General features: G+C 44.6%; 1 protein-coding gene across 1 annotated transcript in view; it reads left to right on the forward strand.

Annotated features, from left to right (window-relative positions):
- Positions 1–452: 452 nt before the first annotated feature.
- SPN (sialophorin) overlaps positions 453–24,318 on the forward strand; it is a 31,341-nt gene continuing 7,475 nt past the window's right edge. Inside the window, exon 1 of the mRNA XM_069244135.1 lies at positions 453–616. The gene's annotated coding sequence lies outside the window, so the exon portion shown is untranslated. The remainder of the gene's footprint in view (positions 617–24,318) is intronic.

The following is a 24,318-nucleotide window of genomic DNA, read 5'->3' on the forward strand; positions in this document are numbered from 1 at the left end:
TGCACATTATGGAAAGATGTGTAGATAGATTGGAATGGTCTGCAATATATTGGGAGGCTCTAAGATAGTTTTAAATGCTTTGCAATACAGTACAGGTTGCAAGTTAATTATAAAGTTCAATGGTAGTTTGGAAGAGCTGATAAAAGATCAGAAAGGCCTGTACTGATAGTAAGGTTCCACGACTGATTGAAAGGTTTTGTGATCATTTGGAAGTGTTACAGATGTGAAGGTTTTGAGATCGATTGCAAGGTCTGGCTTGCGAATGGAAAATTCTGTGACAGATTAGATGTTCTGCTGAGACGTTTCCTCAAAGGCACAGTTTATACCCTATTGGACAAAAATCGTTCAAACTACGCTTCTGACTTGGCTTTTATCTCTCGACATCTGGGCTTGGCCAGTCACTTCCTATAAGTGCTTCGTCTTACTTTACCCTTCAGAAACCGACAGGAAGGCAGCTGCGCATGCTCTCAGTGTAGCTTCTTGTAAAGTGGAATTTCACATTTGAGGAAACCACAATCGCGGCCAGGGTGACTTCTATACCGAACACGGGCAGAACAAGGGTGCTGGTGACGCCAACGGCCCCTCAACGGCCACTGTGGGCACACTCACACCTGAGGTGAGTGCCAAGGGCAGGTCTGGAATCTGGTCAGGTGGAGGTGGACAAAGGGAGATTCCTGTGAGTGATAGAGATGAAGGCAATAAAGACAGAGACAAAGAAAAGAGGTGAAGAAAGGGAGAGACTGAGAGAAGCAAAAGAAGTTAGAAAAAGGAGTGATGAGGAAGTGGACATGAGACGTTAGAAATTGCAAGGAGGAGGAATAGAAAGCCCGACAGAGAAAGCGAGTTGAAGAGGTTGAGGAACAGAATAAAAGAAATGTAGACAAATATGGCAAAGAGAAAAGGTGGTAATATGAGAAGGAGGTGTGAGCTGGGAGTAATGGAAAGTGAATGTTAGAGAAACATTGGCAGAAGTCGGAAGGGCGAGACACATGCCAGACATGCTAAGCAGTTGGGTGGATGCGAATATCAATTGTGTAGTCTGGTACCATTAGAACTGAAGATGGGTGCAAAGAGAGGGGGTAATCTAGGGTGGGAGTCACTTGGGGTGCCAGGTTAAATAGGGAACCAAATCTGAAGGAAAAAATATATTTATAAAAAATAAATTGAAACATGAGGTTAGATTGTCAACTGCATAGTTTCATAAAGGCAGAGCCACTGACATTGGACAGACACGTGGAAAGACAGTATGAGGTTATTAGGGACAGAAGTAGATAGTGTGCAGAGCCTGGGGCATATTGACAGACAGTGTGAGGGTATTTGGCATTGCTTTACTTGAGCTGATGGTTGCCGGTGGGGCCCACAGTCACTCATGTTAGGGGAAAGGCACTTATTTTTGCTGAACAGGATTTGACCCACAGAAAGAGAGAGTAAAACACAAAAGGGGGAAATGAGGAGGAAAAGAGAGATGGAAAACCAGTGACAAAGAAAGACGCAGTGGTGAAAAAGGACCTGAAAGAGTGAGATGAAGAGGTATGGGGTGGACGAAACAGACATGAGGTAAAATCAAGACTACCCAGACTTGGTACTCGGCATCCTGACATTCGTGACCAGTCACAGGCTTTTGGGCAAAGCTTTGGGCACCAGACTTTATTTTGTTTTACACAAACTAAGCACTGGTACCGCGAACATGAATACATAGAGTGCAGAGTCTGGGGCACATGCATGGGCAGACAGTGTAAAGGTTTTAGGAGAAGCATTGATAACATTCAGAGCTCTGCACTCATGGGCAAGCAGTGTGAGGAACATAAGGCCCCCAACATAAAGAGCGAGCAATGATTTGGGCAACTAGTGAGAAGCTTGTGGCACGTGGACTAATGGTAGTGTGGTCAATACGCTTGCACAATGTCCTGGGAAGCTCACACAGGGAGAGTGTGGGGAGCACACAGGACACTGGCAGAGAGTGTGAGGATATTGGGGCAGGTTGCCTTGTGAGGATCTTTGGGCAGAGTGGAATCAGATTATGGAGCTGCTGTCACATGGACAGATGGTGTGGAGCGTGGAGACAGTGTGCGGAGCTCATTTTAAGGACTGTGAGTAGTTGGTGGTACATAGACTGTGTAAGAAGCAAAGGTGAACTTGAACCAAAAGTTTCATGCTTAGTGATCATGGGAAAAAGTATGTCACCCATGACACCTAGAGTGGCAGTGTGATAAGCCTTGAGGGACATTTAAATATGAGGAACATATGGCACGTGAACATGCAATGCCAGGAGTTCAGCACAACCTGACAGCGATGCCTGAGGCACATAGGCATACAATATGGGTAGCTTTTGTCACGAGGACTGTCTGAAAATCTGGTGAAAAAAACACAAACTTGTGGCACATAAGTAGACTCTATAGCTGTATGTTCAACAGCCTAAAGTTAAATTCCAGCAAAACTGAGGTGCTTCTGTTGGGCAAGAATTCTGTGGTGTGTTTGCTACTCGCGATCCAGAACACCACTTGGGCTCTCAAGCCCTGGATCGTCTTCATTGGCTACCTATTCGCAAAGATATTGATTTCAAAGCTCTTTGTATCGTGTTTAAAGCTTTGAACGGCTGCGGCCCGAGTATCTGAGACCGAAATGTACTTTGTACCATCCCTCCAGGGCTCTACGGTCCTCCTCAGCCTTAAATTTGAATGTTCCCAAAGTTAAAAGAACCGGCTGGGGAAACAGGAGGTTCATGTATTGTACAGACAAGAAGTGGAATTCCCTCCCTCCTCATCTGAAGAAATTAGTAGATGTCCCTGCCTTAAGGAAAGCCTTGAAAACCTGTTTTTTAAACAAATAAGGGTGCTCCCTCTTGTCCTTGTCAGTATTCCTTTCACCATTTTGTTCTGTGATTGTGTGTCGTCTTTGTGGTGGCAAGCACCAGGTGGCTTCGGGCAGTAGTTGCGCTATATAAAAGCAGTTTTTAATTTAAATTAATTTTATTTTAGACAATGTGCGGAGCCAGAGACACATATCAAGAGAGGGGAGATTTGAATGCACTGACCGTGTGAGGAGCTCACAGGCACACAGCGTGAATAGTTTAGGATTCTCAGTGTGAGGAGCTCACGGGAACACAGACAGCCTGAGGAGCCTGGGATACTCAGGCACACAGATAATGTGAGGAGCTTGAACTACTCAATGTGAGGAGCTTATGGGTACATAGTATGAGGACCCTGTGATGCTCAGTGTGGTGACCTTCGGGTACTCAGTGTTAGGAGCTCATGGACCCACAGATAGCTTGAGGAGCTTGGGATACTCACTGTGAGGAGCTCACATGCACAAAGTGTGAGGAGCTTGGGATACTCAGTGTGAGGAGCTTGCAATAACCAGTGGGAGAAGCTCATGAGCACAGTGGGAGGAGCTTGGGATAATCAGCATGAGAAGCTCACAGACACACAGGTAGTGTGAGGAACTTGGGCTACTCAGTGTCAGGAGCTCACAGGCATACAGTGTGAGGATCCTGGGATGCTCACTGTCAGGAACTCACAGGCACACAGGGTGTAGAGCTTGGGATACTTACTGTGAGGAGCTCACAGAAATGCAGGCAGTGAGGGGAACTTGGGATACTCAGTGTCAGGAGCTCATGGGCACAGACAGTGTGAGAAGCATGGGATAGTCTGAGGAGCTCACAGGCATGCAGTGTGTGGAGCTTGGGATGCTTGCTAGGAGGAGGTCGCAGGAAAACAGACAGTTTGAGGAGCTTGGGATTCTCAGTGTGAGATCACAGGCACACTTTATGAGGACTGTGGGATATTCAGTGTGAGGATCTCACTGGCACACGGTGTTAGAGCTTGGGATACTCAGAGTGAGGAGCTCACAGGCACACAGGCAGTGTGAGGAGCTTGAGATTCTCAGTGTGGGGACTCACGGGCATATGGTGAGAGGAGCTTGGGACACTCAGTGTGAGGAGCTTGGGATACTCAGTATGTGGAGTTCACAGACACACAGTCATCTTGAGGAGCATGAGATACTAAGTGTGAACGGCTCACTGGTACACAGTATGAGGCGCTTGTGATTCTCAGTGTGAGGAGCTCACAGGCACACAGACCGTGTGAGGAACATGGGATACTCGGTATGAGAATCTCAGGGGCACACAGACAGCGTGAGGAGCTTGAGATACTCATTGTGAGGAGCTCACGGGCACACAGTGCCAGGCGCTTGGGATACTCACTGTGAGGAGCTCAAGGGCACATAGAGAGTGTGAGGAACCTCAGATACTCAGTGTGAGGAGCTTGGGATACTCAGCAGAGGAGATATTTCAACTAAAAAAATATGACACGCCTCATTGATTCTCAAATTAAAGTGCGGGGAATTCTGCATTTGGTGAAAAGATAATCTGATACTTTTCTTTCTAAAAGTTTTCACTGGAGAACATTATCACTATCATTTTTTGTATTGCTCTAAATTGACCTTTATTTCTGAAAGTGAACAATGCTGGCGAAATGTCAGTTGAAATTGTGAACGCTGACACATTTAGAAAACATTGCATCACAACAGTAAATGCCCATAAAAGGTAATCATTTGCACTCATTTGGCCTGACACTGAGATCCCACTGCCAACAGTCTAAATTGTTCTTGCACCTCTCACATTATATAGATGTGTAGCTAATGCTGTGGCCAGAACCCCGTACCGTCCAAATGCGTTTCCTCATGTGTTCGTAGGTATGTTTCAGTGGGTAAGTATTTTTTCTGATGACAAACGTGACAGCATCATGATTGGTGATTCTGAAAATGCCTTTGACCCACAAAGCGTATTGGCTCACTGAGAGAACAGAACTCTAGGCGAAGGCTGAGAATTAAGGTACCACTCAGTTTATTGATTGGATAGTAACTGGTAACTGTTGGCCTAGATTTGAAGCAAAGGGTGGGGGGAGGTTGTATGTCACCATGTAGAACACCATTACATTGAATTACCACTATTTGGAAACTGGGTAATCACCTAAAACTACTTTGACTACGTGTGTATTTCACTGGTATATATATGCCAACCATAACTGTAACCTGACACTAACACTATTATTTAGCCTATGTTTAACCTTAACCATAACACATGTCCAAATCTTAGCAATATATCTATTAATCATACTGTAACATGTCCGCTCACCCTAGGACTATGCCTAATCCTACCTCTAAATGTATGTTCAAACCTAACCTAACCTCCTAATCTAATCCTAAATCCAACGATAAACCCTATCCTTACTCTAACTCTAAACCTACCCCCTCACACTAAACCCAGTGCCTAATCAAAAAAATATTAAGTGCTCAAACTTCCAGTTAGAAGCCCGCGGCCAAGGCTATGCAGTCTTAAATCCACCTCAGGCCACTTACATCCACTGTCAGACACACCCTGGCCCCTTATCTCACTCTTGCATGTGTCTGCTTTTACTCTTTATGACGTTTTATTCGTCTTTCCCTTCCTCCGTCTTTCTGCTTTTTTGTTTTTTCCATTTGTTGTTCTTTGTAAATATCTGATGAGGAAAAATTAGTGCTGGTCACCAAAAAGAAGTGCTGGGGGCAACCACTAACTCAAATTAAGCACTGTCTAACCCTACATAGATCCCTAAAGATGAGCTAATTGTAGGTTTCAATCTACACTTAACCCTAACTCTATACCATGCCCTAACCTTAAAAGTTATACTTAGTTTAGATCCAATCCTAGACAGATCCTAACCGCAAGGCTTACAGTAAACATCAACCTGACCTTAACCCCTTCGCTTCCAGGTCTTTTCCCCTCAGGTGCCAGGTGTTAGTTTGGCTATTTGGGGCAGTTCACGCTTAGGCCCTCATGACTTTTTGTTCACATAAGCTAACCATTCCAAATGTGTGTCCTTTTTGCCCAACATCCTAGGGATTCTAGAGGTACCCAGACTTGTGGGTTCCCCTGAAGCAGACCAAGAAGTTAGCCAAAATACATGGAAAATGTAATTTTTTTTTTTTAACAAATGGGAATAAAAGGGCTGCAGAAAAAGGCTTGTGTTTTTTCCCAAACAATGGCATCATCAAAGGGTTTATAGTGCTAAAATCACCAGCTTCCCAGTTTTTAGAAACAGGCAGACTTGAATCAGAAATGCTCCAAAACACAACATGGACACATCACATTTTTCCACAGAAAACAGAGCTGTTTTTTGGAAAGTGCCAAGCTATGGATTTTGGCCTCTAGCTCAGCCGGCACCTAAGGAAACCTACCAAACCTGTGCATTTTTTTAAAACAAGACACCTAAGGGAATCCAATATGGGGTGACTTGTGGGGCTCGCAGCAGGTTCTGTTACCCAGAATTGTTTGCAAACCTCAAAATGTGCCCAAAAAAACACTTTTTCCTCACATTTTGGTGACAGAAAGTTCTGGAATCTGAGAGGAGCCACAAATATCCTTCCACCCAGCATTCCCCTAAGTCTCCCGATACAAATGGTACCTCACTTGTGTGGGTAGGCCTAGCGCCCGTGACAGGAAATGCCCCAAAACACAACGTGGACACATCACATTCTCCCAAAGAAAACAGACCTGTTTTTTGCAAAGTGCCTAGCTTTGGAGTTTGGCCTCCAGCTCAGCCGGCACCTATGGAAAACTACCAAATGTGCACATTTTTGAAAACTAGACACCTAGGGGAATCCAACATGGTGTGACTTGTTGGGCTCTCGCCAGGTTCTGTTACCCAGAATCCTTTGCAAACCTCAAAATGTAGCTAAAAAACACTTTCTCCTCACATTTCGGCGACACAAACTTCTGGAATCTGAGAGGAGCCACATATTTCCTTCCACCCAGTGTTTCCCAAGTCTCCTGATAAAAATGGTGCCTCACTTGTGTGGGTAGGCGTAGTGCTCACAAAAGTAAATGCCCCAAAACACTATCTGGACATATCAAAATTATCAAATACAAAACTACCTGTTTTTGAGGGGGGCACCTGTGTTTTTGGTCCTGAGCTCAGCAGCCATCTAGGGAAACCTACCAAACCCAGACATTTCTGAAAACTAGACACCCGAGGAAGTCCAGGGAGGTTTGACTTGTGTGGATCCTAAATGTTTTCTTACCCAGAATCCTCAACAAGACTCAAATTTAGATAAAAACATTTCTGTGTGGGATCACCGCACCGGGACACATTTCCTACCACCCAACGTTTCCCCTCAGTCTCCTGGTAAAAATGATACCTCACTTGTGTAGGTGGGCCAAATGCCTATGACAGGGAAGAGTCAAAAACATGTCGAATTTGAGGGGGAACCAAAGCGGGTCCGAAAGAGCAGTTTGAAAAAAAAAATTTTTAGGCTGACAAGTGCAGCAGAATTTGTATCTGTATGGATGAGACAATGCAGGGTGGTAGGAATTTTGTGCATTCCTGCAGATTCTGGAAGATTCCATCACCAAAATATGGAAAACGTGTGATTTCCAACAAAGTTGGTGCTTTGCAGGGCACTGTGGGTAAGAAAATGGTGGGGGGTGCATGTGAAGCACACCACCCTGGAATCACCCAGATGTTTCGTTTTCAGATGTGTCTAGGTCTTGTGGATTTTTCTACGTGGCAGCGTCCCAAAGTCCTAAAAGTGCAGTCCTCACCAGTCCAAGTGGGACAATTTTGAGAGTTAGCCAAGCTCTCGGAGTGCATAATTTGAGCCTGTGGTTGCAGGTGGTGCTACCGGCACTAATTTTTTGTGACGGCCACCTTCCTATTTTTCCTCATCAGAGTTTGACTGATAGCAACAAAGAGAAAATCACGCAAGTTGAAACAAAAATGAAAAAATAGTGACAAAGAAAAAAAGCAGGGATAAGAAAGATCCTGCAAGAGTCGTGAACTAAAGGGGCGAGGAGTGTCTATGGTGGATAAATAAGGCATGTGGTGGAGTTAAAACTACGTAGTACCGCTGACATTGGATAGCACCAGCTGAAGGCTGCTCAGCAATCATTTCGTCCTGGCACTCATTCCAGTGCTTAATTTGTGCTTGTTGTTTCCGGTGCTGGTCATCGGCACTTATTTGTGAGGGCTGGGGCTTATTCTTATGCCTCAAGCATTTGCTGCGAGCAAAAGACACATATGGTAAAGACGGAAGAAGACAAAACTAAAAAGCGTCATAAAGGGAGAAAGTAGAAAGTTGCAGGATGAGCTGAAGGGGCAGGGGTGGCCGTAAATGGATTGAAGATGCCCAAGATGCCTTCAGGATTCTGCCTCAGTATTCAGTGTTGGCACATATAATTACAGCAGTCTCATGTTTAAGAGAAGGGCTTTCAGCACCCGCAGCTCTTTATTTACAAATTAAGCACTGACTCATTCCTTTACAAACTGAGCACTGCGGCTGCCTGTTTAGGATTTTCTACAGAAACGGGAGAATTTTCAGTTACTAAACCAGGCCCCTGTTTTCCAGAAAGGAACCTACACTTCCTTTCGACTTGGACTGCAGTGTAGTATCTTGTGTTTTGCACCGTCATTTCACAGCTGGTTCGGTTGGGTCTGCTTGCGGTCTGCGCACTGAATCGAGAAGGAGCGACAGATGCCGGAATCTGACGTTCACGTCTCCCTGTCAGTGCGTGCTTTGACAATATCTGTGCAGCGTGATGCAGTTTCACTCGAATGTTCGTTGCATTTGTGCCAGGTGATGCAGGGATACTTTAGTTGTAACATTGTTTATCTTTCTAGAGTGAGCTACCGTTAATGACGTAGTAGAAATATGTATGCGTTGTGGTGAGTTTTACTCAAGTGGTATTACAAGTGACGTTTGTCTTTGCAGTATGATGCAGTGCAGTGGAAGAAGTAGTTCTTATTTGTGTGATGTGATGCAGCGTCTCTGAAATAGTACAATTATCTACCCAAGTTACTGAAGAGGTTGTAAGCATCTGTGTGGGTTCTTGTAGTTCCTTATGTAGAGACAGTATGGAAATGTTCAGAGTGACGTGATATTACTCAGGTAGTAGAACTATTTGCCTGTGGCGTGAGAAGCAGTATTGCTAATATTAATATAAGCTGCTGTGAAGTGTGGCGCAGTTACTGAAGTAACATGAGTATCTGTGAAGTGTTAAGCAGTGGCAGTGACGTAGTAGTATTCTGCTTCTGGGAAGTGTGATACAGTGGCACCTAAGGAGTAAAGCATCTTAGTGGAACCAATGGTCCTTGTTGGGGCAGTGTTATGCAGTCCTACTCAAGTTGCAGTACGTGTCTGTTGTGTTAGGCAGTGTTACTGGGATAGTTCCAAATATACAGGAAAATAAGAAATCGGTGAGTTCCTCTGAAAATTGTGTCCCACAGGTTTGAATTGTCCTTGGTAGAAGCTGCACTGGCAACGTACTGTTAGCACCTGAAGGACTTCAGTTGAACATGCAGTGCTACAGCATTAGAGGGTTCGAAAAGGGTATTGTAGTTTTAAATGTATTTATGAAGTAGTGTGGTCACAACAGTGCTGAAGTACTGTATTTGTGGTTCTGTAGTGTTGAAGTTTTAGAGTTGTTTACTTGTTGAGTCGTATAGTGGTCTGGCACCAGAGGAGATACCGTGTGATCGAGACACCGACATATGGAGGAGGCTTTTGAGCTGACCGCTAGAAGCAGAGCCAGAAACTGCTGAGTACTTCCTTGTGAGACATAGAGGGCCACACTTGCTTCCCCAGTGGCTCCTGCACAAACATGTTCCTCTCAGCAGCTGTGACTTCATTCACCCCCTCCATATTGGCCCCATTTTTCCTGGAACCGAAAAAAAAAAACCAAAAAAGTGATGAGTAAATTGCTTCAACCATCACTAGTTATTACTGTAAGTCACAATCCAATCCGGTGTCGGTACCAATAGAAGAACGATGGACCCAGCTGATGAAAGTAGGTTGAAATCCTGGGTTTGTAGGTATTCCAGGTCAGCGGGGACATGGCTTGGAAAAACAAGTTGCACTGTTCCTGTTGGAACAGGACCAAGGTTGATTTGGATATGGCTGCGTCCTTTCTGAGGATGCATAGTGGGCTAAAAGACAGTGGACTGGTATGCAACCTGAGAACTCACCCATGGCTGAGATTAATTCAAGCACTTCACCCATCACTTTTTCCATATTTCCTAGAAAGCACATAGTGATAGTTGGTGACTGGCTAATATTGCTTGACTCCTATCCAAAGTTGAGTGGTGAGTGGTAAGTATGGGTGGTTTGACAGTTCCCTGTGTCTTGTTTCTGCTATTACTGCTCCCAACATGCTCATCAAGGTAATTCAATTTTGCAAGAATTACAAATCATAGAAGGAAGTCAAATTTGGTATAAAAGGGTCTGCTTTAGGTGCCTATCTGTGATTGCACCTACTTTGAGAAAAACTTAGGCCCATATTTATACTTTTTTAGCGCTGCATTCGCACCGCCTTTTGAAGCAAAAATGGCGCAAACTTACAAAATACAATTGAATTTAGCAAGTTTGCGCCGCTTTTGCGTAAAAAAATTACGCAGATGCGGTGCTAAAAAGGTATAAATAAGGGCCTTACTCTTTCACTCTTGGATGTTCCATACAAACCTAGGGCCTGACATTTTGCACCGTGTTTGCATCACAAAAGAAACACACGCCATTTCTTTTTTTTTTTTTTTTTTTTTCAGCTCAAAACTGTAGGCTGTAATAGTAGGCTACTGCATCAAGAAAGACAATCACTGGCAAAGCCAAAAGTTAGATGCCAACCTTTTGATTTTGACAATGATTTTTTGTTTTATAAAACTATTACAAAAGCATTTTTGTTAATCACAAATCACAAACTGGGCCACTGGACCCTGGCACTAATGTAGTCAACTTTCACTATGTAAGTGCACATGATGCAACAGCAGAATGCCATTGATCACAGGGAAGTGAGCCAATGGCTGAAGTCGGCTGATCAATTGCCCAATGTTATATTCTAGTGTGGGCAGAGAAAAAGTGTGAATGACACAATGCTAAACCAATTAATAAAGAGAATGGGTGAAACCCTCTATAAGTAAGAATATGTTAAATATATTTTTTCTTAAATCAAAAAGGGTTTTAGCTAATGCCTGATGTAACAAAGAAGAAGAGGGTATTTGTTATTGATGAATCATGATCTGAGCGAATAAGTCAACTGCCCATCACCACTGCTAAATTCTATTCAGTTAAGTTTAGAAAGAAGCACGAGGATTCAAAAGCTAGACGATGTGTGAGAATCTGAAATAGACAAAACAGACCACAGAAAAGGAATATGTTGGTTTTGGTAACCTAGCAAATCGTCAATCTCCCTATATGTTGCGGAATACATATCAAGTCCTGCCCTGAGCCATAAGCGACAATGTGCTGCAGTATGAAGGTAACACCACTGAGGGTAGGAATCCAGCTGAAGAAGCTCTGATATTAGCCACTGTACCTATAAAGGAACATCACCTGGATACATCCAAAGAGTCATCTATGCAGAAAGGTGTTCAGACTAATGCTGGCCTTTGTGATTAGTACTTTGTAAAAGAAGACCTGGCTGCCCTGTCTGGCATCCCTCTGTCCTATTAAGGTTTGGTTCTAAAGGTTCACCTTTTGGCAAAGGAAGTAGCTCTACGTCAGGAGGAGCTGAATAAGCTGACTATATTGCATGAAAAGCAAAGTGTGTCAGTAGGGCTCAATACCATTTTCTCAGAAGGGCTGTGCAAAATTTGCATAGTTTGCTTTTATGTAATTATGTAAAATGTTGGCAAAATTACATAAAATTACCGAAAAGTTATGTACATTACTTCCAAAATAACTACAAAAAATCAGAGCAAACAACAGCTACCCATGCTCTGTCGTTTGCGCTGTTAAGGTACATTTGCAGTCGATTTTTACAGCGTACAACACATTGCAGAATATTTCCACCATGAAGAATGCGTATTTCGTCAGGGTGGTGTAATATACGATCATTTTGAGAATTTCGTGTAACGAGTGACGTGAAATTGCCGAAATGATGCTAGCGTAAAACAACTTTTGTGCTGGCCAAGTGCTTAGGCATTTTCTCTGTGAACCATGCCACACGCACTACTCTAACGCAACACCTTTGGATGAGACACCTATCTCTCGAACTTCTAATCTCACAGACTGCATTGGCCTTGAGGAAAGAGTCAATATACATGACCATATTTCCCCATCTGCCAGCAACTATAGTGTGTTACTTATTCAGACAAAAATGTAAATCCTAAATGCTTGAAGACAATGGCCCTTGAGTCTCATCCATGTAAAGTAAGGTGTCAATGACAGAAAATTGTACAATTGTATAGCAGTATGCCGCCAGTTAAAAATAGGGCTCCCATGAGGGTGATAGTAGGGTGATAATAGATCAAGGAAATGAAAACCTCACACTTGTAAAAGTAAATGTTTTTTACCTATATTTACCATTTTGTCTTCAATACACCGCCAGTACAGTTACAGTTTGCACAATTTAAACAATAAGGATGGTTATATGAATTACTTAATGGTACACTTCGTACATGTTTGCGGTTGCAAATCATATAACAGCTATTACTTTCTCACCTGGCTTTTCTTAAACAGCAGTTCGCTATAGAATCAGCTTACCCTAAGTTGTATCAGAACATCAAGTACAGAGTACAACAATATTGAAAAATAACATCTGATAAGGCAGAAATATCACGACTTTAAATCTGTAACAATGGCTATAAGTAAATGGAACCAGCGTCACATCAAGAATCCCCTATGTGGACCTTGGGAGGCCTGAAGGGATTGATCCCTGACTTGGCTGAGAGGAAAAAGTAGCCTTTGAGTGATTTACCTCTCACCTGCGGAGCTAAAAAAGGCTTTGTTTGGATGACTGGAGTATTGCATTTTCCATAGGATGTGGCAGGATATCTTTCAGAGATGTTAAGGAGAATCAAGGTATTAGTAGGAACAAATAAATTGTCCTTAATTGAATTTTCATGGTTAGTTTGCCTATGACAAAAAATCACAATTTCAATCTTCCTTTATTATGCCATGTTCAGGGTCGGCGTGAGATAGAAAACAGAAAGGTGATCTCCATTAGCGAAGCAGATAGCGAACAGCAGACGACACAACAGGCCCACAGACAGCAAAAACAAACCCAACTTGCACACACACTGACCCGTCAGACCAGCCCTTCTGGCACTGCCTGATTAGCCTATGGACCAGCCGGGCTCTAGCTGTATTATGGGTCGTAGCTCTCTCGTGGGAAACTTACTGCATGTGGCAAGAGTTTACATGGATTGTATTTTTCCACTCACTTTCTTTAAACTTATGAATCTTTATGTATTAATCATCTACTCTCTGAAACATTTGTATACCTCTCATTATATAAGAATTAAATAATTGATTTGACTTGTCAGTTTCTCATTTTCCCATACATTGCCTTTTACCTATTCCCTCATTATGTTTTATGGGTTAATTCTGTTCATTTATAAAAAACACATAGCTATTCACCTACAACCCTTCAGGGTGGCAACGGTTGAGAAAGATCTGCTATCAGAGAACACAGCTTTATGCCCACAACCCAGAGCAGTGTTGCAAAAGTGTGGTGGAAAGAAAAAAAAACAAAGAATTTTAACACACATAATTCAATCACCCCTCCCCCGTCCTCCTCAGTGTCAACTGGGTGGTCTGTGGCTACGCATATAAGTGCATGATCCTAACTATAGATCGCTGGGTCAGTTGTGGTTACAGAGTAGCGCTGTGCTGGAGATACGTCAGTGTGGGGCAATAAACGCAGTACCTTCAAGTAGGCAGGGCAGATAAGCTCAATTAATTCAGAAGAGAGAATGTGTATAAGGGGTGCTCTTGTGGTTGAGTAATCGTGGCCCTGGCGGTCCGCTGCTATGGACAACTTCTCCATCCCCAGAAGGAACCACAACTTGTGGAGCCAGGCAGTATGGTCTGGGATCTTCTCTGTGCCCCATAGTGATGCAATTACTTGGTGCACTGCTCCAAGGGGCGAGGGCCATCTGTTTTTCTCTCTTTGGGAGTGGAGCGGGTAGGTTAGGAGGTTGGGAAGGCCCAAAATAGTGTATGTCAGAAAAAGGGGAAGTTTAGTGTCAAACGTGTGGTCTATGTCATTCAAAATGTGTTCCCAGAACTGTTCTAGTTTTGGGCAGTGCCACATGAGGTGTAGCAAACTGCTAGTACTCCTGCAGCCCCTCCAGCAGTCTTTGGATCTGGCCAGGTTGGAGCTCTGTGGGATAAGGTACTAGTAGGATGGTATTTTGAAGGCTGCCTCAGTGCTGGCTATGCTGTGAGGTGAGTGGTGTTCTCTAAGAAATATGTGTCCCAACTCTCTGAGCGTCAATTTTCTGCCTAGTTTCTCCTCCAATCAAGCTTGGCCTGGCGCTTTAAGTGGTTGGGCCTGTTTACCCAAGAGGGCATAGATCTCTGAAATCTTCTCAAGAAGCACCCATTTCTCGAACTGCGTGAGGGGCCTCTGTGCATGGGGCTGAAAAGCAGGTTGCGGCACCTAGTGGCGGATCTGCAGGTATTGTAATCTATCAGCTTCCGTTAACACATATTCTATTTTTAGACGTTCGAACTGGAGGATCCCTTGTGGGTCAAACCGTCAGCCCACTCTTTTACACCATCCTTACTGTCAACATCAGAATTAATCAGGACATATGCCAGAAGTGAAATCTGGATTGGCACAGATGGGGGTCATCAGGGACGAAAAATAAGTCAGTCCTGCCTTGGTGGCCACAGCATCTCAGACTTGAAAGACCGAGCTGGTGATAGGGTAGGAGTAAAGTCCCCAAGCTTGGTGCTTGGGAGGAAGTCAAGGTTCTTTCCAAATGTGGGACCCAGCCACTGCCTGGTCCATGAAGCACCTGTATTTCACCTAGAGTGGGCGTCTCCACTCTACCAGGAAGTGCAACTGGGCGGCCTGAAAATATCTCCCATGATCAGGTACTGCAATCCCCCCCCTCCCGATTTGGTTCAGTTAATCAAATGTTTGTATAAACGGGGTGGTTTCCTATCCCAGAAGAATTTGGAGATCGCATTTTGGAGGCTCTGCTGGTTATTTTTTGGCAGCGTGAGGGGGCATCTGAAAGAGATAGAGAATACGGGGTAATATTGTAATTTTAATCGCTGCAATTTGACCTTTTCTAGGAAAGGTGAGCCTGATGCCATGAATCGAAATCAATCACGATTTGAGATGTAAGTGCTGAGTAGTGCAACAGGAGAGTTTGTGGTATAGAGCAGGCCAGTCTGATCCCCAGCTTGGGGAAATGGTCAGTTGCCCACTCAAATGGAATTCTAGAGTGAAGGTTGTCTTCGTGGGATGGAGTCACTGAAAGATTTAGAATTTGTGATTTTTACATGTTGACTTTGAGGCCTGATAACTGCCCAAACCCTTGAAGTTCGGTGACTAGGGCAGGGAGGGAAGTCATTGGTTCAGAAATAGTCAGCATCACATGATTAGACATATAAGCTAATGAGGTGTTAATTCCCTCCAATATTTATCCCTGTGATGTTAGGGTTGGCTTGGATCTTTTGCGCTAGGGTCTCCATGTACAGGGTGAAAGGGGGGAGGGAGCAACCCTGTCTCATCCTGCGCTGAACAGGGAAGGGCTACGAGGACATCACATCCACCCGAACTAAAGCCTGAGGCATGCTGTACACACTCCTGATCGAACACCTGAATTTATGCCCGAAGTCTAGATGGGAAAGGGATGCATAGAGGTAGGGCCAGTGGACCCTATCAAATGCCTTTTCAGCATTGATTGATAGGAGGAGTGCCTCTTTCGTGGATCCATGAATCTTATCTAGTAAAGGTAGAATGCGCTTGGTGCTACCTCTGCATTGTCAGGTAGGGATAAAGCCTGCCTGGTCTGAGTCAACTAAGCAGGGCATAAGTGGATTAAGGTGGTGAGTAATTATGCTAGTGAAGAGTTTGGCATCAATGTTAAGTAAAGAGGTGGGCCTATAGGACCCACCAGTAGTAGGATCCTCGCCCTGCTTTAGGATCACAATGATGCTGGCCTCCAGCATGGAGTCTGTGAGGGAGCCAATGTTGTCAAAGAGGTTGAAGAGGCTTATAAGGAGGGGCGCCAGTTCTGGGCAGAAGGCTTTATAGAAATGGGAGGAGAAGCCATCGGGCCAGGAGCCTTTCCACTTTTTAATCAAGCTATTGCCGAAATGACCTCCTTGATACAGATGGGATCCTCCAAAGCTTCGGCTTCAGTGGGTGATAGGAGGGTGAGGTTGCACTTAGATAGTCTGTGAAATCTATAGGGTAGCCATCAGAAGTAGTGTAAAGGGTATAATAAAATTGTTGGAAAGCATCTCTTTTTGTAGGTCTGTGCACACTTCTTTGGTTGGGGAGGACTGAATGACCGGATGGAGGTAGCACGGGTGCAGGCGCATAGCCTGTGTGCTAGCATCCATCCACAGTAATTCCTCCCCAGGTAAAACTTATGTTTCAATTGGGCCATAGCATATTCAGCTCCAAGAGATCAAGTTATTTGAGTTGCAATCGCTTTCTGTCCAGTTTCTTTCATACTCATGGAGCCCCGGTGCATTTGTGTATAGTTTTCCATTCTGATACTGAGAGCTGTAGATGTTGTCATTTTTCTTTGCAGGTTCTGTTCTCAGCTGCAGGGATTGCAATGAATTATCCCCTTTGTAGAAGCTTAAGTGCCTCCCAGATGGAGGAGAGTGATGTTGTGTTATTGCCGTTGTGTCTAAGGTAGTCTGTAATAACTTGGTGCATGGCATCTACATTGGAGGGCAGGTGGAGCAGTGATTATCCTTCAGCCTCCAGCGCAGTGTCCTGTATTGAGAGGAGTCAATGTGTGCCGTGAGTATCAAGGGCGCATGGTCAGATAGCAGCCTAGGCTCAATCGAAGTGTATATTTCCAGTTTGAAGGAAGCAGGGGTGGCCAGAAAATAGTCCACACATGCAAATATTTTCCGAGTTGCAGAGTAGAATGCGTAATCTTGTGAGTGGGGGTAGGATGTTCACCATGTGTCAGTTTGGCCACAGTCCTCAACGATTGAAGCCCTGAGAGTGAAAAGGCGCCAGTTTGGTCAGACTGTTGGCTGGATCTGTCACATTTGTTGTCCATAACCAATTTCAAGTTGCCCCCTATTAGAATCGCAGTGTCCAGGATGCATAGGATGGGGGTAAGAGCTTCCGTAATGAACTTCTCTTGATATTTGTTAGGGATGTATATGGTAGCTAATGTAAAGTAGAGGTTTTCTACCCTTAGAAGAAAGGCTTTTAGTCACCCTTTGACTTCCACCACTTTAGACAGGATTTCACCCTAGAAGCCCCCAAGAGAAAAGAATAGCCACCCCACCTCTCTTTGCTTGGGTGGAGGACCAACGCTATAGCGGGAACCATTTGAAGCGCATCCAAGAAGTGTCTTTAGCAAGCATGTGAGTCTCTTGCAAGGGACAAATACGGCTCTGTGAGCGTTCTATTAGGGATAGCACAACAGTGCGTTTAATAGGATTATTTAGGCCTCGCGCATTGAGGCTCCATAGTTTAAGATCCAGATGGGTTGTAAGGTGTTAGAGCACACATAGTTGCAATGGCAATGTTGGAGGCGAGGAATTGCCCAGGTGAGACCTTCGCTGTGGCATATTCTATGGTAGGCCTGGTTAAAGTAGAGTGAGACCAGATAGTGTGGAGGAGCAAAAACAATATCAACAAAGTCTAACCTAAAACCAAATAAACTTGTGAAGGAGCATGTCCTGAGTGAGGCATAGAGTACTGCATGAGTGGAGCAACATGGAGCAGTTCGATAGGAGACAAGTTTCAGAGGGGTCCCGCACTGCCACAGGCTTATTTACTTGGAAGCAGGCCTGAGCCTGTAAATCATTGATGTATGCTAACACTGGGACCAGTCTGTGTGTTCCTGGGGCAAGGCTAGCCTAGACTGCTTGTCTTTCTTGGGCCCATTCCTCAGGGCTCAGTCTGTTGTGCTTTTGGTGGCGGCCTGCTTTTTGCCATCGAGGGGCCCTGCAGGGTGAGTCTCCAGGGGAGGACTGTGCTTCCTGAGTAGGTGGATCATCGGCCAGGCCCAGTACCCAGCGAGCATTCTGCAGGGTCTTGAGTTGGTGGAGTTGACCTTTCCAGGGAAATATTGGTTGGAAAGGATGTCCCCAGCGATAGGATACTTCTTTAGAGTGCAGAAATTCAGTGAGAGGTTTGAACTCTAAGCGGTGTTGTACAGTGAGAAGGGGGACGTCCTGAAAGAGACCCACAGTGTGGTCCCTGCAGAAATTGGGAGTTTGGCCCTAGCCATTTTCAGAATGTCTTCTTTGATCGGGAAGTTCTGTACACACACAAGGATAGCTCGTGGTCTGGAGCTGGCTGTTCCGGAGCAGTTGGCTCTGTGTACGCAGTCTAATTGTAAGTCTTTGTCCTCTTACCAGTCCAGGATTGAACAAAAGAGTGCTAAAGTATAGCCTTTGATGTCTGTTCCTTGTGTGCCTGAGGGAACCCCCCTGATGTGAATATTGTTTAGTCCGTACCTGCCCTCAAGATCCTCTGCTTAGGCCAGCAGAACATCTTGTTGTTCATGAAGGCGCAGAATTTCTTGATGCAGTAACTCTGCGTCATCTCGAGCTGTCTCATTCTCTTCCAGGCTGGAGACCCTCTTGCCAGTCGAGGTAAGATCCATGCAGAGGTCCCGTAGTTCCTGAGACAGATCTTTATGAAGGTCTTGGAGGTTGGTTGTTAAGAAATCAAACAGGGAGGTCAAGAAGCCCCTTATGACCGGGGCTGGACCGGAGTCGGTGGGCCCATCTGGGCCATCTTGTGTGTGTGGGTGCTGCATAGATCCGGCCTCCTTAGTGTGGGCTGGGGTAGAACGGGTCAGCGTCTCTCAAACAGACTAGTCTCTCTTGTTTTTTGCTGCTGCCATGTTTATGAGGGCGGGGGAGCACACACCACAGCACACCAACCCTACCTTCTGAGGTAATGTGCTTGTTATGTAGCCTCTGATGACCACCTCTGTGCAGCCGATGCTGAGAGGAGCCTTCGGGCACTGAAGAAACTACAGGGCCCTAAGAGGAGAGGAGGAGGGAGCAGACGTTTCTTGTTCTAATAAAGTGGAGGCTGGGGGAGGGCCTCAGCCCATATGGGGCCGTGGTAGAGAAGTCCCCTGCTGTTGTGCCCCTTCGCACCCTTCAAGTCGCCGCTTGTGAAGGAAGTTGGAGGTGAGGCCTCTCAGCCACTCCGTCAGAGAGGGATGAGCAGTAGGTGGTAGTCATGTCCATCTGGGAGTTGTACGTAAGGTGGCCCCCTTCCCTTTAAGTAGTGTGCTGTGCTATAAGTATCAGACATGGGGGCCCCAGTTCTTGCTCTCTGCCTAGTGAGATGCTATAGGAGAGATCTGTGTGGCACTGGGAGGACTGGTCAAGACTCTGTGATGGCCTGGTATACTGCCGCTGATCAGTGAAGAGAGGGTTGGGACTAATATAGGTACTCCTACTGAAGGATTGTCGTAGCCCTGGCGGCATTGGAGAGCTATGCATCACAAGTGGGTAGCATTCACCAGATTGAAAAGTGGGGGCCAGGAGCCCAGCACAGTCTTTTGCAGCGGGCGGTGTCTGCTCGAGTTCAGAATGATGTGAGATGTTGGAGCAAGTGTAGCCAGCGGGGCAAGTGGGTGAAGTCATCTGTCTTGCTGAGCACCAGAGAGGGCCCTACCCTATCCTATCTGAGACCATGCCGCTCTTATGGTGCCAGGCGAGACACCGCAGGGATGAACAGCGACCCGACGCACCGCACAGGACAGCAGCAGGTTGTCAAGGCCAGGGAACTGATCCGGCTGCGCCCATGCACCTGTCTCATGTTTCACAGGCACAGCAGGCTATAGGGTGAGCTGCCGGATCGGGGTTGGATGGCCTACGGGCCAAGGCCGTGCACTGCAGCACAGGCCACAGCGCAGGGGCCTACCACAACTCGCTGTCCATGGGATGGCGGCTGATTTGATCACAGCCCCCGGGTGCCTCTGGCTTTCAATAGTGCAAAAGCACCTCCATTACCGGGTTAGAGGACTTTTGTCCTTGCTGGTTAGATCTTCCTTCCGGGCGTGGAGGTCCAGGTGCCACCAAAGTAGCAAGGGGGCAGCTCCGGATACAGGTGAGCGACATGGGTCTCACAATACCATTCCTGCCTGTCTGACATTTTCCGTTCTGCTAGCAGCCAGGTGGGTGTTCCGATGCTCTTGATAATAAAGAGATAGTGGGTCTGGGCAATGGAGAAATGCAGGATGTGTCCTACTCTGCCGCCTTCTTGGTCACGCCCACCTCTCATTATGTTTTAAAGTCATTTTTCTGCCACTTTCCCATGTGCATTATTTCACACATTACATTATCATGGTTATAACCCAATCTCTCTTCTTTGAAATAAGTTTGTTCAGGTTCACATTGTTGAATAAGTAAGCATATTTCTATCTATTTGTATTTAAGACCCCATCAGTGAAAATACTTTAAAATAAACTTAAACTTGAGTAGTGAAGCTCACGTCCTGTTGCTGGTAGGCAACTGTAGAGATTTAGTAGTGTAATTGAACAATGGTAAGTGTGTTGTATTGTTTGTAAAGCACAAGGTTTGTGCAGTTTTCGAGCTCTCAAATTGTGCATGTATGTTTTAGATGTACAATTCTGAAATGTAGGGTTGTAGCATTGTACTGTCTTAACTGGAGGTGGGTAATGGTCTACTACATGCCCTCCCAAACTCCACTATGGCACCCCTTAGGGCCACCTTACGTGCTGCAGCATGTCTCGTCCAGGGACTAAAGAAATACGATCACATCGACCCCATGCTTATGGAAATCCACTGGCTACCATTGCTGGCCTGCACCAGCTTCAAAAACAGCTGCCTCATTTACAAAGCCATCACAACAGGCACTGCTTATCTTGCAAACAAGTTGACTACCTCTGGTGGATCTCCACAAACCCCCAACCAGGACACAATCAGACTACAGTCTAAAAGGTGTACAACATTAAAAATCGACAAGTGGTTTGCTCGTAGGGTTGTGCAGTTGTAAATGTGTGATTATAATTTTTCGGTGTAGGTGTGTAGTTGTAGTATTATCGTTATGCAGTTGTAAGAGTGTTCCATTGTAGAGTTGTGCATTTATGGATTTATTGTCTTTCTATAGTGTTCCTATATAGTTAGGGTGTTGCTATAGTGGTGTGATGGTTTTTGTGATTAGTTCTAAAGTCAAAGGAAGAAATATGAGTAGAAGAGCAGCACGTGTACAACAGATATGCAGATGACTAGATTGCAACCACATACCCACAATACAATAGTCTTGATCTGAATGGCATTCAATCACTAATGAATTTAAATAAAAATAAAAATAAACTAGTAAATGAAGAAACCGAAAAGGTAGTTCATCATTCTGTTGGAACACAGTAACAATAAGGATGTTGGGTCTCTAGAGCAGGGTTTTTTAATTCTAGTGCTGTTCATGCAGTATTAGGAGGGCCACTGGAATTATACAATTCTCTTGCCGCAGAGTTTTCTGCCTTTTATGGATTTGCTACATTTACCACATAATCAATAATTTGCTACACAATATGCAGGTTTCCACAAAAATTGTTTTTAAATTTAAAAACAATATATATATATATATCTTTATTGTGTTAATAAACGTGAAGGGTACACAATACAGTAGGTAATACCTGTTGCAGTCAACGTAATGCATACATTTCAGATTAAGTTTACAATCTCGTTATTGTTTATCGGTAGGGAAATAGCACATAACACATCTATGGAACATATGTCATATATTCCCAGCATAGCGATATTTGCAACAGTACTTTATTTTGTAATCTTACATAAATATACATGCTACTCTTGTCAACCTGTACATTATACAATTATAACCTTGAACTATGGAGTGTGTGCATCAGGGTTTGCGAGTGAGCAGAAAAAGAGTTTTTAGCTTAAAGCATCAAAAGTTAATAAAACCTCAGCAACACTTGTTGCAGCATAATGTAAAGCCCTTTTCCAAAGCAGCCTGTTCACTTTTCATCTGCTTAGTGCTATATTTGGGTGGCCTCACTTTTTCCTGATGTGAAAAGTGTCTGCCAGGCTGAACAAAAGTCAGCTTGACAGTCACTCTTCTGATTCAGGTCAGGCAGCCAGGAGCTGGACATGTGCTAAATGTGCAGACTCCTGGCTTCCTGGGCTAAAGAAGTCACAGCTCATGATGAGGGGGAGCATCACCGATTGCTTTTGACCTGGGCGCTTCAGTTTTGAGCCCTCAAATGCCCAGTGCTGAGTGTCAATCAGTCACACCTCGTCACAGAGTGGGGTGGGCTCAGCAGTCTCACTGACCCTATTCCACTCTGACGAGATTAGGACTGTTTCCTTCCCTCATTGGGTGACCTTAGGGCTGACCTTAGGTGAGCCAGAGAGGGAAGGCAGCAGTCCCACCCCTCCTTGGTCATTTGAGTCTTTCCTGTCAGATCTGCTGCTCTTGTAGTAAGTTTTTGTTTTTTATGTTCGGTGCATGCACGTATGTATGAGTTCATGTGTATTTATTAGTGAGTATTGTGAATGGGTGAGTGTGTGTGCGAACAAATGGGCTTGAGTGAGGCGTACTCTGTGTGCAAATGTGAACCTCCCCTCTTCTGACCCATTCCCTCATAAAATTACCAGCCACCACTGGAAATGCTTTGCCCAGACAGTGTTCCCATGTGTAAATTGACAAAATAATGAAGTAAATCTGTCACAAAACGTGCCACATTACATTGCATAATTTTTGTTTTGTTGCTGCATAATTTATTGAACCCTGCTGCATAATTTGGTTCTCCCATGCCATGTAATTCTAGCGATCCTGAGCATTAGAGACCAGTGAGGGGTAGAGAGTGCCACTTGAAGTACCTCAAGATTGCCACTGGGTTAGATGTCACAATATTGGGTTCAATAACATTGATTTGCAAATACATCTATTTCACAATATTGATAACAAACGCTTCACCAAGGTAAGCACATATAGGGAAATCTAGATGTACCTTTCTACTAATCTTAGCTCCATATCAACTGCCCTTGACAATTTGTTGGTAGTCGATATGGTGGAGCTAATATAGGTGCAAGTCAATATAAAAACTTGATTATTTGGTATAGCACCAACACATCTTGTATTCTGGGTGGAAAATTAACCACCACTGAGGCCTTTGCCAGCCCCAACATACATACTTCCTGTACTTGGACAATGCTTCCTTACTTGTGATGAGAAGTTTTTTTTCTGAGGTGAGGAAGCAACATGAGTCCATACACCTATTGTAGCTGTGCAAGACCACAGGCACTCCTCTGTAACCACGCTCCAGCTCTGAGATGTCCATATCCTCAGAAGGTGTTTGATGATTGCCTTCACCATGGCACCTTCTTCTCTCCTGCTGGCCTCATTTCAGCAGTGGTAACCAAACACAATACCACGCTTTTTTTTTAAATCTCAAAATGCATTTCTCTCATCAGATTTACCTTTCTACTCCGTACACTAAAACTTCTGGCTATTACGCAGGGCTGCCGGATGTATGCATCAGTTCAGGAGCAAAGTATATGACAGGGTTAAACAAATTATGCAGCAAGAAAGGCAATTTATGTGGCAAAAATCAGCACATTCTATGCCAGTATTTATTCTCTATTTTGTCATTTTAAAAGAAATTAATACTGTCTACGCAAAGGTTGCACCTCATTAGTACTAGTTTAAAATCGAAACACATTAGTCAGCAACTTAAAGGTTACTAGTTAACATTTGCAGAGGTTTACAACTGAGCAGCAGAAAATGTGTCACTTTTCTTTGGTATTTTACCAAATGTGGCACTGCACAAGTATTTAACATAACCGCAATACCGTGCTGCAGATTTTTATACAAGGTTGAGTTTACTATATGCTCTATCTAGGACACCAGACAATGCCATGTACTTGAAGTCCAATGGGTGAAATTGTCGCTTGTAGCCTGATCTCCTGTACTGCTACTGTGGTGACTCTCAGCTCCCTCCAGCAGCGCCATCCTGTGACTGACCGCTGCTCCAACCAGGGTGTGTCTTCTTCCACCAGGATCTGAGTCAACGTAAAGATCTGAAACATCACCTGGTGCTACCTGCTCTCTCCAATACATCAGTCAATGTCATGATGTGAGTGGCCACTATATATCACTTCTGCACAGGGCTCTGTCACCTGCCTCCAGCCCCTCAGCCAATGCCCTATTCAGACTGGTCGCTTGGTGGCTCATGCCGCAGAGATTATAAAATAGAGACAATAATGGAAGCTAAGCACTGTGGACAAAATAGATTAATTGGTAAAAAATATGCATTACAGAAGTTTTGTTGTTACGCTATCTTAGATTACGTCTCTTTTATGATGTCTATTATTAGAAATGCATTTCACTGTTTGGTTTCCCCT

The sequence above is a fragment of the Pleurodeles waltl genome, chromosome 7, assembly GCF_031143425.1.
Source record: "Pleurodeles waltl isolate 20211129_DDA chromosome 7, aPleWal1.hap1.20221129, whole genome shotgun sequence".
In the NCBI taxonomy this organism is placed as follows: Eukaryota; Metazoa; Chordata; class Amphibia; order Caudata; family Salamandridae; genus Pleurodeles; species Pleurodeles waltl.